The sequence below is a fragment of the Erinaceus europaeus genome, chromosome 5 (genome assembly GCF_950295315.1).
Source record: "Erinaceus europaeus chromosome 5, mEriEur2.1, whole genome shotgun sequence".
Lineage (NCBI taxonomy): Eukaryota > Metazoa > Chordata > Mammalia > Eulipotyphla > Erinaceidae > Erinaceus > Erinaceus europaeus.
The window spans coordinates 87556724-87573676 of NC_080166.1; the positions used below are offsets into that span (position 1 = coordinate 87556724).

General features: G+C 45.7%; 1 long non-coding RNA gene across 2 annotated transcripts; it reads left to right on the forward strand.

Annotated features, from left to right (window-relative positions):
* The first annotated feature begins 3386 nt into the window (after positions 1–3386).
* LOC132538708 (uncharacterized) lies at positions 3387–13311 on the forward strand. 2 transcript variants are annotated; one of them, XR_009550063.1, is made up of 8 exons: positions 3387–4044; positions 4156–4206; positions 4839–5048; positions 5126–5181; positions 8096–8120; positions 9684–9761; positions 12611–12676; positions 13126–13311. It is a non-coding gene; the product is annotated as an uncharacterized LOC132538708 (long non-coding RNA). The 2 variants fall into 2 exon arrangements; XR_009550062.1 differs by having other exon boundaries at positions 12611–13311.
* Positions 13312–16953: the final 3642 nt, after the last annotated feature.

Below are 16953 nucleotides of genomic sequence, written 5' to 3' on the forward strand. Positions count from 1 at the left end.
TGTATAAGCATTGCCTGATAAACTGGATCTCAACCATGAGTTTAGCATAAAGACCAAATCTTATAAAACTCATGAGGAAAATGTGGATCCTCTGAGCCTAATTGTTTGAAGAAGATGCGAGGCAGAAGGCAGCATCAGCTGGGCTTCAGTCCAGTGTAGGGGTGATGCATCTGCCACTAAAAGGAGGCATGTAGTTCCTCCCATGTGTGAAAGATACTTGGCATGTTTAGGATGTTTTCTCTTGTGCTTTCTCTCCTCTCTGCCTCGCCTCCATGAAGCAGCACAGCATCCAGACTCTCTGGTGCCTCAAGTGAAATTTAGTGGCCCATTTAATGCAAGTCTGGGAAAGTTCTTGTGCCTTAACTGTTGGATAGTATGCCAGCTCTCCCTGGCTTAAACACCAGTATGTCTGTATGAGATTAATTTGATCCCATTCAAAGCTGTGGTCTATTTACATAAATCACTTTTACATTTACATAAAGCACCACCTTCCCTCCAGGGCATTGGTGGTTTAGTGGTAGAATTCTCACCTGCTCCGTCCCCTCTCCTTGTCACACCCTGATCTTCCACCAGTCACTTTTCACTCCACCCTCTCTATGTCACATCCTGTTTCCACCATACTTGGAGAGTATAAAAACAGCTGCTCTTCTGATTAAAGACACTTGGAAATTGCTTTCCGGCTCCGAGAGTTCCAGAGTGTATCTCCTGCGAAGTTAGTGCGGCACGAGTTCCTAATCCCTCTCCCATGCAGCAGCCTCGATCGGCTCCAGTTGACTTAACCTTATTGTTAGTCTGCTACTTGCTTTTGTATTAAAAATGTTTAATAAGAGGGGGTCGGGTGGTAGTGCAGCAGGTTAATTGCACATGGCGCAAAGCACAAGTACCAGAGCAAGGATCCTGGTTCGAGCTCCCCAACTCCCCACTTGAGGGGGGGAAGGGGTACTTCACAAGCAGTGAAGAAGGTCTGTAGGTGTCTATCTTTCTCCTCCCTCTGTCTGTCTTCCCCTCCTCTCTCCATTTCTCTCACCCTATCCAACAACAATGACATCAATAACAACAATAATAATAACCACAACAAAGATAAAACAACAAGGGTAACAAAAGGGAAAAAATAGCCTCCAGGGGCAGTGGATTTGTGGTACAGGCACTGAGCCCCAGCAATAACCCCGGAGGAAAAAAAAACAACAAGACCACTCTTGTGTCAGAGGTGCAATTTTTCATCTTTCAACATAACTACCAGGAAACCTCTACCATCAATAAAGGGCCACCTTCATCCTCCACAGGGCTCTAAGCCCATCCCCCTGGAGCCCCTGCACCTCCCCTTTCTGTGTTCTCCTTCAGCTGTGTTGACATTGACCGCGGGGCTGTTGGTGTTCCCCCCTTATTTTCCTTTCCTTTGTTCCTGAAATCCCACTTGTGAGATCCTCTGGTATTTACTTGATCCCCACTAGACCCTCCCCTGTGTGGCAAAAACAAGATCTCTTGACTGCTCACAGCTGGGTGGGGTTCCTTTGCTTTTTATAGAGAACACTGCAGAATCAGATGACAAGGATTTACCATCAATCCCAGAGATCCCAGGTAGGAACATTACCTTAGTATGGGTGTGAGGAGTATGGGGAACTGAGGTTTTGGAAGTAAGGATGGAAGGTATGATTCCAGAAAGACAAAGAAAAGTATTTGAGGTCCCTTTTGTTATTTTTCTTTTCTTTTTAAAAAAATATTTATTTTTTATTCCCTTTTGTTACCCTTGTTGTTTTATTGTTGTAGTTATTATTGTTGTCGTTGTTGGATAGGACAGAGAGAAATGGAGAGAGGAGGGGAAGACAGAGAGGGGGAAGAGAAAGATAGACACCTGCAGACCTGCTTCACAGCTTGTGAAGCGATTCCCCTGCAGGTGGGGAGCCAGGAACTCGAACCAGGATCTTTAAGTCGGTCCTTGCACTTTGCACCACCTGTGCTTAACCTGCTGTGTTACCGCCAGACTCCCCTTTTTGTTATTTTTCTATGTTAGAGGCATTTTAGGAAAAGGAATTATGCCGTAGATCTATCATTGTGCAGAGTTGTAGTGGTCTGTTTTGCTTTGGGAACCCGGTGTAATCTTCCAGAGACTAGTGCTGGTACTTGGCCAATTTGAGTCATGCAGTCTTTGTTTAGATTTAGTTAGCAACCCTATGGACTAAAACAGAAAGTTGTGAAGCTGAGTTTGAGTAATGAAATACAGGAGACACAACTCTCTCCTATGTGTTTGGCCTGGAAACTATTTTTCTTGAGAACCAAGTGTGAGAACCAGACCTGGCAGTCTGAGTTCTGGTGATTCTGGGTAGGGTTCAGGTCCACTTTTGGGAGCTGATCCACAGAGTGTGCTCACAGTGCAGTTGTTTTAGAATGCCCTGAGTTTGTATCGGTGATAGATTATCTCCAGGTCATTTGAGGAGGTCTGGAGAGAGCAGAATGTGAGGGTGCTGAGCATGTGATGCTCCTGAGGAGGGTGACCAGTGCTGGCACCTCAGTTGCTCTTCCAGGGGTCTTTGTTTAGCAGAATCTGCAGAGTGTGGAGGGTCAGGAGTTAACACCTGAGGACAACGTATTACTCCAGCTTTTGAGTTTGTATCTCGACAGGGCATCAGCTCTCTCCTAGAAATCTTGGAGCAAGGACATTTGATACAGGTCAGAGATTAAGGATCTTAGTGAAAGTCTGATGCTTAGCCCACCATTGTCTGGTGTGTCTCAAGACAAGCTGTCTCCCTTCCCATCTTAACCTCAAATCTGGAAGGTCAGTTCAAAGTACAGTATACCATTCCCACGAATGAGGATATATTGTCCCCATTCCAAACCTATGCCCCCTGCATGATTAGTGTGGAAACCCCATGGTGTTCCCAGATAGTCTCCATGATGGTGAAACAGTGGAGCAGTGCCAAGATAAGGAGTCCAAACCCTCAGTCCCCGAGTCCACTCTCTGTTTTCAATCACTCTCAAGAGTCAGTTCAATTCCTCCAGATTTTCTAGTATCTAACAATCACCTTGGACCCCAGAATCAGCAGTCTCCTTTCTAATAGTTCATTTAAACAGTACAGAACTACTTTCATTTCATAGTGTAACTGGTTGCTGAGAACATTTTCCCAGAGGATATAGAAGCAGGGCAGCAGGCATAGGCACAGTCAAGGGCACTCCAACCTTTCTAGATGGCCTTTGGAACCACAGTGTTTGTGTTGTGGCAAGAGGAATCAATAGGACGTCTGTCTTCCTGATTCTCTAGAGTGATGCCCGATGTCCTTAATCACACTGCACAGATTGCATAGTGCATGCAAGGCTTATTCATTTTGTCTAACATTGTCCTCTTCCCTTCTCTACTCCTTCCCTGAGCACTACATTATATGCTCAATGTGAATGTGTCAGGATTTTAAATTTCACAATAACATTGGCTGCATATATTCCTCCGAAGCCTGACTTTTGTCACTGAGTGTAATGTCCTTTATTGTTGATGCTAATGCCCTTGTTTTTTTATTGTTGTAGTTATTATTGTTTTTGTTATTTATGTCATTGATGGATAAGACAGATAGAAATGGAGAGATAAGGGGAGAGAAAGATAGACACCTGAAGACCTGCTTCACTGCCTGTGAAGCTACTCCCCTGCAGGTGGGGAGACTGGGGCTTGAACCGGGATCCTTATTCCGGTCCTTGCGCTTTGCACCACTTGAGCTTAACCCACTGCGCTACCACCTGGCCCCCAACATTCAAATGTTTTACAAAGTGTCTCTAACAGGCTGCATGTCCTGTTTGATTCTAGATACAGTCAGAAACCAAGCTCCTCTTAAACCCCACTGCCATGAGCAGAGGATAACTTCATCAGGCTTTGAACTCTGATTTTACTATTTTTTGTGTTGTTCTAACAACAAATGCCAATGTCATTCTCTGTTATAATGGATTTCCCAGGAGTCTTCATGGAGGCAAAGGCCAGGGCTGAAGTGACTGGCCCTGGGCAGTGGGCCTTCCCCATGAAGGAAAGGATGAGACCAGAGTCGGAGCTGGAGAGACTGAGAAGCGGTGTGTAGATTGCAGCAGTCAGTTGTGAGCCTTTCCCCCACCATAACCACATCTCACAGTGTGCTGTGTCCCTGTCCTTAACAGCTCCCTCATTCACTTGTATCTTTAAAGATTGTGTTCTGGAGTCCATTGAGGGGAACAACATCTCTGAAGAGATCCCAGGTAGGAACAGCCGCTGAGAATGGATCTAAGGGAAATGGGCTGCTGGGTTACAGCTGCCATTTCAGACACAGAGGGTGAGTGATATGACAGAATGAGAAAGGAAATAGAAGTGGGGGCCATTGTGTTCTCAAACTGTCAGACATAGTGGGAAGAGAAATTATGCCGTGATAATCAATGCACAGTATGTATAAACATCTTTTCTTACTTTGGGAACTAAATGTGATCTCTCCTGAAACTCCTTTGTTGCCTGAGCATGTCATGCATGCACTACTCTGGTTCTGTTTGGGCAGAGATCCCTGAAATGAAGCTCAATGCTCATGAGTCTGGGTTTTGTATTGATTCACCTGCCATGGAAACAATCAGGAGGCTCCATCTCTCCCTCACACTTGAACCTGGAAACACAGTCCTGCTGTGAGCCAGGTGCTGAGTGTGACTTAGACCCTCTCTGTGTCCACAGGGGAGGTGGAACCCCTGCATGTTCAGAGCTGGTCTGGACTGAAGAGCTCTCCCAGGCTGAGTCACACACAGAGTATTTCTTCTGAGCCTCTCTCTGTGTGCTGTGCTCCACCACGAGCACTGATGTGGGCAGCATACCCTGGTGCACAGCTTCCCCCCCTCCTCCCCACTTGCAGGGGCTGACAGAAGCTGGCTCTCATTCCACTGAGAGAGACCCATGCTCAGTGCACCCCCAGACTGCAGGGCTGCAGGAACTCTAGAGGCCTGTGGCTGCTGAGCTTGATCTACACACTGGCTCTCATCCCCCTCACCCGGTCTCCAAGAACTGTCCACCTGTAAGGGTTGTGTGAAGTCCCTCACAGATAATGTGGTCACTCCAGGCTCAGGTCAGTCACTTCATGTGAGGGGCTGGTTTTTGTTACCTTTCATAGCTATGGAGCTGACTGTAACTGTGTCCTTCTAGAATCCTCTAAGAAGCCAGAGATGATGGTAGAGGACAAAGGCACCCTTCTTTCTGAGGTAAGGTCAACTCTCACTGACAGCAGTAGTGCTTTCCTGGTTTCTGTCTCAACACAATGTAGACTGAGAACTGTTGTTAAAATTCGGCGGCTCTAGCTGGGTTAGCTTCACGGGCGGGTAACAGAGACGCAGAGACAACGGCTGGGCAGGGAAGCTGTATTTCTTTATTCAGGAACAACGATTCATAAACTAAAACAAACTAATCACCAAGCAGAACTCTGCTGTCTCTTTGCGGCGGCGCAAGCACAGATACTGCCTACAGCTCAGCCATGAGTCCCTGGTCGTCTCTGTTACCCGCCCATGAAGCTAGCCCGGCAGGAGCTGTAGGAATTTTAACAACAAGTGGTGCCCACGTGGACCTGACCTGTGCATCTCTCAGATAAGTAAAGACAATTTGGCTACCTATGTACTATGGCCTTCTCTTCTGCTTGTGAATTCTCCAAAGGCCTCTGCTCTTTCTTCACGAGACTGTTTCGCTGTTTCTGGAACATTTATCTCTGGACCACTCTATGGTTTCCACCCGCTCGGGCGAACTCAGAACAGCCAGCGGGAAGAGCCAGCGGGAGGGAGGCGAGGCGCGGAGCTGCTGTTTCCACCTGGTTAAACAGCCAGCCAGCCAGCTGCGCCCAGACAACCCCGCGCACTGCGCCCGCAGCCCCGCAGCCCGCAGGAGGCTGACGCCAGCACACAGGAGCCCGATGCCAGCACGCAGGAGCCCGATGCCAACACGCTGGAGCCCGATGTCACCACGCAGGAGCCCGATGCCAACACACTGGAGCCCGATGCCAACATGCAGGAGCCCTATGCCAGCACGCAGGAGCCCGATGCCAACACGCTGGAGCCCGATGTCAACACGCAGGAGCCCGATGCCAACACGCTGGAGCCCGATGCCAACACGCTAGAGCCCGATGCCAACATGCAGGAGCCCGATGACAACACGCAGGAGCCCAATGCCAGCACACAGGCCAGCCCACAGGAGCCGGCTCTCCACTGCATTGCGCAGGGCACTGGACGCGTGATCCCTCCACACTACTCGGCCACTGCGAGCAGGGCAGCAGACATGGCAGGGCCATGGGGCAGGGCCGCAGCGGCCTATCATGGCTGCCACCCCTGGGCACCTCAGCCCGCGCCTTTTACAATGCTGGCCTGCCTGCCCTCTTGCTATAAATTCTGGAATGATCCCGGACCTCCCGGACCCCCGGGCTCCCTGCCAAAACTCGGCACACGAGATCTCCAGCTGCCGGTCCGGTCTGAAGGCAGACAAGCTGGAGTACGCAGAGATTTGTGCAGAGATCTCAACCTGCAATTCCTAGAAGTGAAGCTGCGAGGGAAGCCACCTCCGGATGGTGAACCCCCCCCCCACAACTAAGACAGTACATATCTAAATTCGTGTTTGAAATGACATGTCTTCGTAACAAAGGTTTCTCTCCTTGTGTATTAATGACCATGTTTATGTGTATGTTTAAAGTTTGGTAAACAGTAACTTTAAGGCTAAATTCTTATTAGTCAAAGTTAAATGAAAAAGGTTTTCAACGTAATTCTCATAAAGATAAAATTTAACTTACATTTAAAGTCTGAGGTAAAAATTAATTAACAATCAATATATTTTAACTAAGTTGGTCTAAATAAAAGGTTAAATAGACTTGTTGATATATAAAACTCTCCATTACCTTCTCTATTAGAAATGGTAGATTGCACAATGGCTATGTTAATTATTCTCATGCCTGAGGTTTCCTTTCCTGACTCCATCTTGAATGGGTGTAACAAAAGGTTAAAAGACGTTGTTGATATGTAAAAGTCTCAAATTCCTTCTCTATTAGAAATATGCTAATAACAAGTTTTGTTTCATAGTAAGTAAATTGCAGCCAGCTGCCTTTGAGACTCCGTTCCCCGCCCCCATGCAAATGCCCGTCAAAGCAAGTACGCCCCCCAGAGGCAAGAAATGTTTTTTTTAAGCTGATAAAGTTTTGCCCACAGAGGCAAAAAATGGCCGGCCCCCTCAGGCCTTCCCTTGGCAGCACACTGGTTCTTGTTACTTGCTTATATGTTTCTCCATGTTTGTGCCAGTTTCTTTTTTAAAAATGCCTGTATGATATATGTTTCTGTTCACCCCACACCCTTGATACTATAGTCATTTAGTTAAAAAAAAAAAAAAAGAAAAATTTGTTGTATGCTTTACATTGGGTAGTTCTCCCCCACCAAGAGAATTGGATCAGTCCAGTTAGTTTCGCGGGGCTGCTTGGCCCCGCCCCGAAGGAACCCCGCTAGAGTTCCAGAGTGACAGAGTTGGAGGGTTCCTGAGTTCGAGAGTTGAAGAGTTCCAGAGTTCGAGAGTTCGGGAGTTAGAGGGTTCCTGAGTTCCAGAGTAGGGGAGAGTGCTTGCGCTGCCGCAAAGAGACAGCAGAGTTTGGTGATTAGTTTGGTTTAGTTTATGAATCGTTGTTCTTGAATAAAGAAATATAGCTTCCCTGCCCAGCCATATGTCTCTGGTCGTCTCTGTTACCCACCCATGAAGCTAGCCCGGCCAGCTGGAGCCGTCCGAATTTTAACAACAGAGAACCTGGCCATGTGCACCAGAGACATTTGGGGTTCAGTAGTTGAGGGATGTTGTGTATCTCCAATGCATATTTGATTCAAGAGTGCATTAAAAACTGGCATTGTCTATTTATAATCTCTTTGGGAGAGAGTTTTCCTGTGTACCAACATTTCCTTATATAATATGAATCTTGAAATTACCAAATGAGATAAGAAGTTCAATTTTCCAGAAGATACTGAATCTTTTTTTTGTAAGTGGCATTCAAGTCAGCTTTAGGAACACTTTGCTCATCGTAGTCCCTAGAATCTGTCCCTGAACCCACAGATGTGTATGCAAAATAGACCATGTGTGACCCTCAGTGTTTTCTTGCAATTGCAGGAGTCCTCAGAGGAAGCAGTAGTGGGTGAGTGTTTTGGAACTCACTAGGTAGGGACACCATCTACACGGTTCCCCAGGTTCTCGCCTGCTGGCTTTAGGCTGTGGAACCCCTGACCCAGCCAAATGGGGGGAGTTGTCTGGGAGCTGCAGGGAAGGAAATGGGTCTTCCAGGGAATCAGCTCTGGCCAGATTTCTGTAGCGCCTGGAGCAGCTGTGTTCCTGCAGGTGCTGCAGCTGTGTGTGCATGGGTGTGAGAGGGTGTTTCTGTGGTCTGGGAAGGGTGATTTTTAAAGCTTAAGGAAAAGTGTTTTTATCTCTGTTCAAACTACTTATTTGGCCAATTTTTTTGAAGCTGAATTGCAAATGTAAATAAAAGTTTGATTAAGTCTTTCATAATATTTGGAGCACATAACAATATTTTTTATTATGAGAAGTATTTTTTACAGTATAAATTAGGGGGAGTCATCATTATGTTATATGCTGTAACATTTCCCTAACCTATATCACCAGACCTGCATGATTATTTAGAGATCACAAAAGGTTCTGGAGAAATACATGAATGACTGTTATGCCACAATTTCTTTAGACATCCTTTCCCAAAGCTAATCTGAACACTTGCTTAGGAGAGCACTGACAGACCAGAATTAATGGAATATTCAATTCAGAAACAATGGAATTTGCTTGAATATTGCATTTCTGTAGTTAAGCCGAATAGTTCATCATAGTTTGCATAGTAAACTTGGGAATGTCCTCACCATTGTTATCATTCACAAATTACAAGTCTTTTCTCCTTTGTTCAGGTGTATAGTTTCACACTCCCAGATGACTATATGTTGTCCCCTTGCCTACCTCCAAAATTCTGTGCCCTCCCAGCACCTGGAAACCTTCATCTTTCTGTGCTCTTCCATGCCCCCTCCCTTCAGCTAACTGCCCCTAATAGTCACAATACATGCACAGACTCCTAAGGATTGCTAATTTTTTAAGTTCACATGTAGTTGCCTTTGTATTTTTTGCTTATTTCACTTACAATAATCATTGATAGTTTATCTATTTTGACCCAAATAACATAGTGTTATACTCTAAAATCCAGGGAATATTCCATTGGACATATATTTTATAGCTTTATTATTCAGGCACTTAGGTTGATTCCACATTGTTTTGTAACTGTCACCAAGCTTATCACTGAAGCTTGATGCCTAAAGAAGTAATCCACCATTCCTGGCAATTTTTTTTTCCTTTTATGTTTTACTTTTACTTCAGAGGACAAAAAGAAATAAAGAGGAGAAGATGATATAGAGGAGGAGAGAGGAAGAGAGACATCTGCAAGACTTGCTTCGCTGCTCATGAACCTTGTCCCCTACAGGCCTGGACCAGTTCTTGTGCATGATAACTTATCTGCTCAACCAGTTGTGCAACTGCCCATCCCCTCCACACTTGTCTATTGTGAATATAGTGGGTTTGCAGCTGTGAGCATAAGGGACTATATAAACTTCACATAGGTTTTTTTGTGTCCTCTGGATATGTGCTGTAAGTTGTATTTCAGAATTCAAATTGGACCATGGGCTAATTGTCACTCTGGTCCTCCCAGCTCCCTTGCAGGACATGTACATCATATCCAGCGACGGGGGAGGAGATTCATCTTCAACGTCTTTGTCTGACTTTTGAGGTGAGCTCGCCTGTCTGCCTGAGATGAAAGTTTTGTTGCTTGAATCCCTTTTCAATTGAGCTTCTGTGTAAGATCATGACTGTGAGCTCTAACACACTATATAGATGGTGAGTATTATCTGCTTGGTTAGTGAGGTGGAAGATGAGAGATAATGGTATGAGAAACCTACAAATATATTATTTATTTCATATTATTTCATGTGTGTATGTGTATGTGTGTGCATGGAGAGAGAGAGAGAGAAATAGAGAAAAGGGGAGATAGAGAAACATCTACAGCCCTGCTTCACCACTCAGGAAGCTTTCCCCTTACAGGTTAGGACCAGAGGCTTGAACCTGGATCCCTGCACATTGTAATGTGAGCGCTTAACTAGGAGTGCCACTGCCTGGCCCCTTCCTAGTAATTTTCTTAAGTCAACATTAACCTGAATTGTATCTATTCTTCTTTGTATCTATTCTTATATTACTTATTTATAGGATTATTTTTTGTTATATCTTATTCAATGTACCTTCTGCTGGTTTTCAACTGACATTTTTAGTTCTGACTTCATCATTGAGCAGATATCTCTTCATCCATGATTAGAGCCCTCTTTAGAACCCTCTATTTTTCTGAAATATTTTCTATTAGTGACTTAATAATAATAAACAAGATTGTAAGACAACAGAGGTACAATTTCACACAGTTTCTACCAGCACAGTTCTGTGCTCCCTGTGAAAAGGCCTTTTCTTGCAGGGATAAAGTCCTCACATCAGTGGACTTGAGACAAATACCATCTGCAGAGACTGAGCAGACTTGCCTGAGGACACACACACACTCTGGCATGTGCTTGCCCTCTCCACTCTTTGCCATACTGCCTTTGCTGAACTTGCTGGTTTCAGCAGAGTATGGCTATACATTAGATTAAATTTAGAGACCAGAATGGTCACTGAAATGCAAAGTGGTTACCTGTGTGATGAAACATCCATCTTCCCTTTGCTCATGTTGGCTTCCTCCTGTGCTAAAGGGAATCCTGATGTTGGTGACTGCAGAGCTGTGGGTAGCCTCTCTCTTCCCTCCCACTGCCCCATTTCTCCCCTTTATGAACTGGCTAGAGGAAGGTCAGTCACATGCTCACCAGAGCCTCTCTCCCTCACCCAGTCTAAGGGATTAGCACTGGTGCCCTGATTGACTGGCTCCACCAGAGTCAGGCATCCACTTCTCTCTCCTTGTCTCTGTCCAGCTGGTCTCTGATCCTCTGGCCTGTCCTGCACTGGCAGCCGGGCCTTGATGACCCTCCTGCAAACATCACTGGCCTCAGTGACATGTGCCTTGATGCCCATGTGACCCCTGCCCCGGCCTGTTGTTTCAGGTTTTTAGGAAACCACATGGGAACCAGTGCTCATGCCGGACTCATCTGACCCTGACTGGGGGAGAACCACATTAGCCAGGAGAGACTTCTCCTCATGAGAAGGGCAGCTCACCTGGCTAGTCTCCAAAGACCATCGAGTATGGCTTTATCTCATGGCTTCATCTTATGACCTGGCTTGTACGTGGCTATAAGAGGACACAGAGCAACTGTCAGAACAGCTGGTACTGCTTGTTGGAGAATCACGAAAAGAGGAGCAAAGGGTTCAGGGCAGACTTGCTAACCCAAGTGCACAAGAGAGTTCCAACAGCAGTGGAGCAACCTGGGTATTGACCAAGTCACACACCAAATGCCAGTAATCTTCTCTTCATGGTAATGTGATCTGCCCGAAACATTAACTTGATAGCAGAGCAGGGGATCTCACCAAGTACACCAGGTCATCTCCCTGATTCTCACTCTGCTCTAATGACAAAGTTATCCTACATGGTGCATCCACTACCTACAGTTATGGTCAAGGTCAATATCCAGAGTTCTAGATAGTTTTCCACTTGGCTACTCTAATATTTATGGGGAAATCCATCTATTTCTGCTCTGATTACATGTTAACTGAGGTGGCCTTGTAGTGATCGGTTGTGTTAGGAGGATCTCTGCAGGCACAGGGGCCTGTCAGCTGTGACATGGAGGCTGGAGCTCCACTGCACAGTGACTCAGAAGTCAGCTGAGTGACAGGTGCAGGTCACTACAGCAGACCATCAACACTGCAGTCACCCTGAGGTCACACCTTTCAGTCCAATAGGTGGTCAGGTCTTCTCGACTCTGTCTGCATTTCATCCATGTGAAAAGGGCTGCTAGAATATCCAGCCATCCAGGAAATAGTGTGGTGAGGATGGTGTCAGCTAGTGAGCTAGTACAGGAAAACTGTGCAGTGATGGGGGGGAGCTGAGGGCTGGGGCAGAGGGGAACTACAGAGGAGTAAGAGGAAACTCACTGGGAGAATTGACCATCTCTACTTGACTACTTCAGTTCTTCCTTTCTTTCCCTCTCTCACTTTCCCTTTGTTTCTTATGTACACAAACACATGTTCAGGGATTGACAGATGGTATTTGTCCCTTCACTCCCTGTGGGATGAGGGCAGAGATGAGACCCAGCTCACCCAGGGGTGCACCACACAGAGCAGGCACCAGAGATGGGGCTAGACCAGAGAACACTGGAAGGACATCTGTGAGTTTCAAACTATCCCTACATTCACTTCTTTGGGGACAGAGTTCAGAAGGGTTGGGCTCACAGTGTCTTTACCTACTCAACCAGAATCCCCACCCCCCACCCCCACACAACTATTTTTAAAACCAATTCCTGAAGCTTTATTTACCTCTCTGGGAGCTTCTCAGCCTAAGAGCTGAACTTAGAAGGTATCACAGGGCACCTAGAATGAACTCCACCCAGCTTAGCTGTGCTCCTGCTCACACCTACACAAGGGGTTGATTTCAATTTCTCTCATTTCCTTTAGTTTTGAAACCTCTTCAAGGAGTCACTTGAAGGGCACTTTGGAAAGTAGCTGAGAAGGTGCAGCAAGGTAACTGAACTCTGTCCTGGTGTCAGCATGTCAGAGGATGAAGCCACCTGACTCAGAGAAGCAAGTTCTAGTCTTGCTGTCTTCTCTGCAGAGACTGAGGCCCAGCAGGGGGAACTGATGGGTGCACTCAGGAAGGGGGCTGCTCAGACTGCTGTCCCACAGGTGTCCCCTCCTGTGATACCTGAAGCTGCTCTAAGTAGAGAGCCCTGTGGGCAGGGCTCAGCTTTAAGGAGCATTTTCCTCTGTGAGCAAGAGAGAGCCCTCTGGGGCTCCAGCAGCAAAGGGAGAGCAGGGTGCACACTGACTGAGGAGCTTGTCACGCAGGGCAGGGTCTGCTTTACTCACAGTTGTTCTCACCCCTTGCCTGACTGCCCCAGTTTCTCTCTTCTCCCACTACTGCTGAGGATGCTCTGCTGCCCTGCAGAGGCCTCCTTGCTCTGTTTCCCAAGGTCGTGACTCAAGGCTCCTCATGAAGATGGAGGCCCCAGCACCTGCCTCTGCCCCAGACCAGCTCCATGGAGGATGAGGACGGTGCTCAGCAGAAGACTCTACAGACAGCATGTAAGAAGAGAAGCAGCTGCACCCCTCCCCATCATGGACTCTGTGTTCCCCCCTAAGGAAGCCTGTGAACTGTAAACTGTTAGGAGGCACTTGGTACCTTCAGTCAGTGGCCTCTCCTGCTGGATTGTAAACTTGTGGCTTTTCAGTCCACTCTTGTCTGGATCCTTGCTTTCTCCTCAGAGTTCTATCAAGGGTTATGGGACAATAGACCTCAGTCAGAACCACCATTAACATCCCAATAAAGTGTGTGTGTGTGTGTGTGTGTGTGTGTGTGTGTGTGTGTGTGTGTGTGTGTGTGTTGGGGGGGAGTGCTTTTATACAATGAGGGTATGAAGGAGTCCCTGTGGAAGCCAAAGGGTCTACTTGGGCACATCTGGTGGCCTCTTGTCGCCTTGCTACTCTAAATGGAAACACGAATCCTTTGCAGATAAAGGTATTATAGCCAAGGGTTTCACACTTCTCCTGACTTGAGGAAAAGCATGGTGAGGTGATGCTCTGTATCCCAGCAGGATTGATCTCAAGAAACATGCTGACTCCTAATATTCTTGTATCTTATTCTGATCACTGAACCAATAAGTATTTGCTCCTTGTCTGAAGTACTCTGAGACATTGACACAAGCCTTTTCTTTATTATTTTTTTAAAAGTTTATTTTATTTGCTAGAACAGAACATTTCAGAGGGAGGGGGAGAAAGAGACAAAGAGATAACCTGCAGCTATGGTTCATCTCTTATGAAGCTTTCTTCTTGCATGTGAGGAGCCAGGCCTTGAACCTGGCTACTTTTGCATAGTAATGTGCACTTAACCAGGTGTGCCACGACCGAGCACTACAAGTGTTTTCTAACATTTTTCATTTTTGCCTCTATCCAGATATCCTTTTTTTAATGAGGGTTCTATGGCCATCCTATTTAAAAGCTTCACCACTGTTGTCCAGTTATCTGTACTCCATCTGCTTTATTTTCCAACATGTAACAAAGCAGAAGCTAAAATACAAAAAAAATCACTTTTTTAAAAGATAGAGACAGCAGAATGAAGGAAGAGAGAGAGAGAGAGAAAGAGAGAGAGAGAGAGACCACAGCACTAATGCTTCTTTCAGTAAGGTGGTCGCCCTGCTGGAGTCTGGGCTGCATGCATGGAAAAGCAGTGATCTCTCTATCCAGGAACAAGCGAGTTGTCTCTGGCCATTTAAGTCACTTTTAATGTGTATATCACCTATGACTTCTGAATTCACAGGTAGTTTCAAAAATTCCATTTTTGCTTGACCACATACAGCTGTAGCTACCTCTACCTGCCTGGTGCCCTGTGCATTGTGGATCTCATGTGATGACGTCTGGCATGGTTATCATTAGAGTAGCTACTGTGATGATGTAAAGGGAGGCAGGAAGTTGCACTGCAAAGGGACGGAGTGTAGGGGTGTAAAGGGTTCCTGAGAAACAGCAGTCGCAGCAGTGTCAGAAGCAGCCTCTCAATGATGAACATTTAGTGAAAGCTCATCATGTGTAGACACTGAAATCTATTTATCTGCAGTATTTACATTCAGCTATGCCTTCTATAGGACATAGGCTCTAGCAACAGGACCACTTTCTCCACAACTTCTTTTTTCTTTTTTATTTATAAAAAGGAAACATTGACAAAACCGTAGGATAAGAGGGGTACAATTCCACACAGTTTCCACCATCAGAACTCCATATCCCATCCCCTCCACTGATAGCTTTCCTATTCTTTATCCTTCTGTGAGTATGGACCCAGGGTCATTATGGGATGCAGAAGGTGAAAGGTATGGATTCTCTAATTGCTTCCCCACTAAACATGGGCATAGACAGATCTATCCATACTCCCAGCCTGCCTCTCTCTTTCCCTAGTGGGGCAGGCCTCTGGGGAATCAGAGCTCCAGGACACATTGGTGGGGTTGTCTGTCCAGGGAAGTCTGGTTGGCATCATGCTAGCATCTGGAACCTGGTGGCTGAAAAGAGAGTTAACATATAAAGCCAAACAAGTTATTGATTAATCATGAACCTAAAGGCTAGAGTAGTGCAGATGAAGAGTTGGGGGGGGCAGCTTTCCATTTTGTAGATAGTTAGTTAGTAGGCCTATTAGAGTTACATTTCTAAGGGCCCGTGACTATACTATTTTTTTTTTTCCCTGAGCCTGAAATCTGATGTGCATGTGGATCCAAGTTATTGTCTGGGGAGATGATGTCATGGTTGGAAAAAGGACCAGGAAGCTGGATCGGGGAAGAGAGTGGCTCCCAAATATGGAAAAGGTGTGTAAATATTGTTGACTGTAAACCCCACTGATTTGATCTGATCTGGGGCCCATATTCAGCTTAGGAGGCTATGTGACCTCTCCATCCCTGTAGATGGAGCTCACATTCTGTGGTCATGAATAAGAACGTTCCAAGCTGCCTCGATTTCAGGACCCATCTTCTTTGGATGAAGCATAGATTATGTTGTCCATATTCCCTTCAGAGGATGGAATATTCTCCACCGTTGTTGATCCAAGTTGAGGGCAAGGTCATATGGAGGCCCACAAAGGGGTCTATTGTGTTGTTCCTGATAGAGATGACCAGTAACAATGGAGAGAGGGATTTATTCGAGGTCTAGGCCCATCATGTCTGGGAATCTCAGGACTCCCCAACTAGGTCCCCAGCTGATGGGGTGGCCTGATAGTGACTAAAGAGTCATCGTTAAAGTTTGCCAGTCTCTTGCCCTTATTCAGCTTTTGCAGTCCTTGCTTTGATAAGGTTAGCTTTGGAGTGAATGAGGGAAGTGTAATAGGAAGTAGGTGAGGAGGGTATCTAAGTCTAAGTAGACACTATTTCATTATGAACTTATACTGATTCACTGCAGACCACTTTTGCTTTCAGATATATATTTGCCCTAATTTATGGATACATGTGAACATATGCCCTATCCCATGGGACCTGGTCTATATCTATGTTTTGGGACTTTGTTAGGAAGTGAACCACCTGAAATGGAATTAGAGAATCCTATGAGAAAGGAAAGGTCTCAACTGAGTAATGAGGCTTGAAGGGTTAACATTCCATGCCTGATGTCTCTGGACACAATCTGAAGTGAAATATGCTGAGGTGGTACTAGTTGTGTTGATTAGGTTGGGATCAGTGGATGCAATATCATTTGGTATGAATTGAGAGAAGCATGCAGGAAAGTGAGCCCTGCTCTAGAGGTTCCATGACTGGGGGAAATGTAGGCTTTATAGAGGAAGTGGGAGGTTCCTGCTGTCTTAGGGTTTAAGAAGTCAATAGATAGTTATTGTTATAATCATATATTTGGCAACTGGGTTAACTTTGAAAAATCCTTTTGTTAGGATTTGCTGTATCATACACAACACCACCATAATTTATGTCCTTTGACATTTCTATATAGCTGTGTCACTGGTTGCTTCTGTTCTCTCTGGTCTAATCTTTTAAGAAAGTCAACATATCAAAGACACAGCCTATGGTCTGTGCATTAAAAAGTGTGAGACATTCAATCAATTTTCCCCCTCTCATATTAATTAAATAGTGATTTATATGACTACAAATTAATATGAGTGTACATAAATACCATTCTCACCACCAAAAGACTGTGTCCCATCACCCCTCCACACCCCCACCCGTGAAGCCAAAATTCCACAACTTTTAAAGGTTAAGTACTTAAGACCTAGATCACTGGAAGAGGTTTTATTCAAACTGGATCAGACACTATGGCTTCAATTT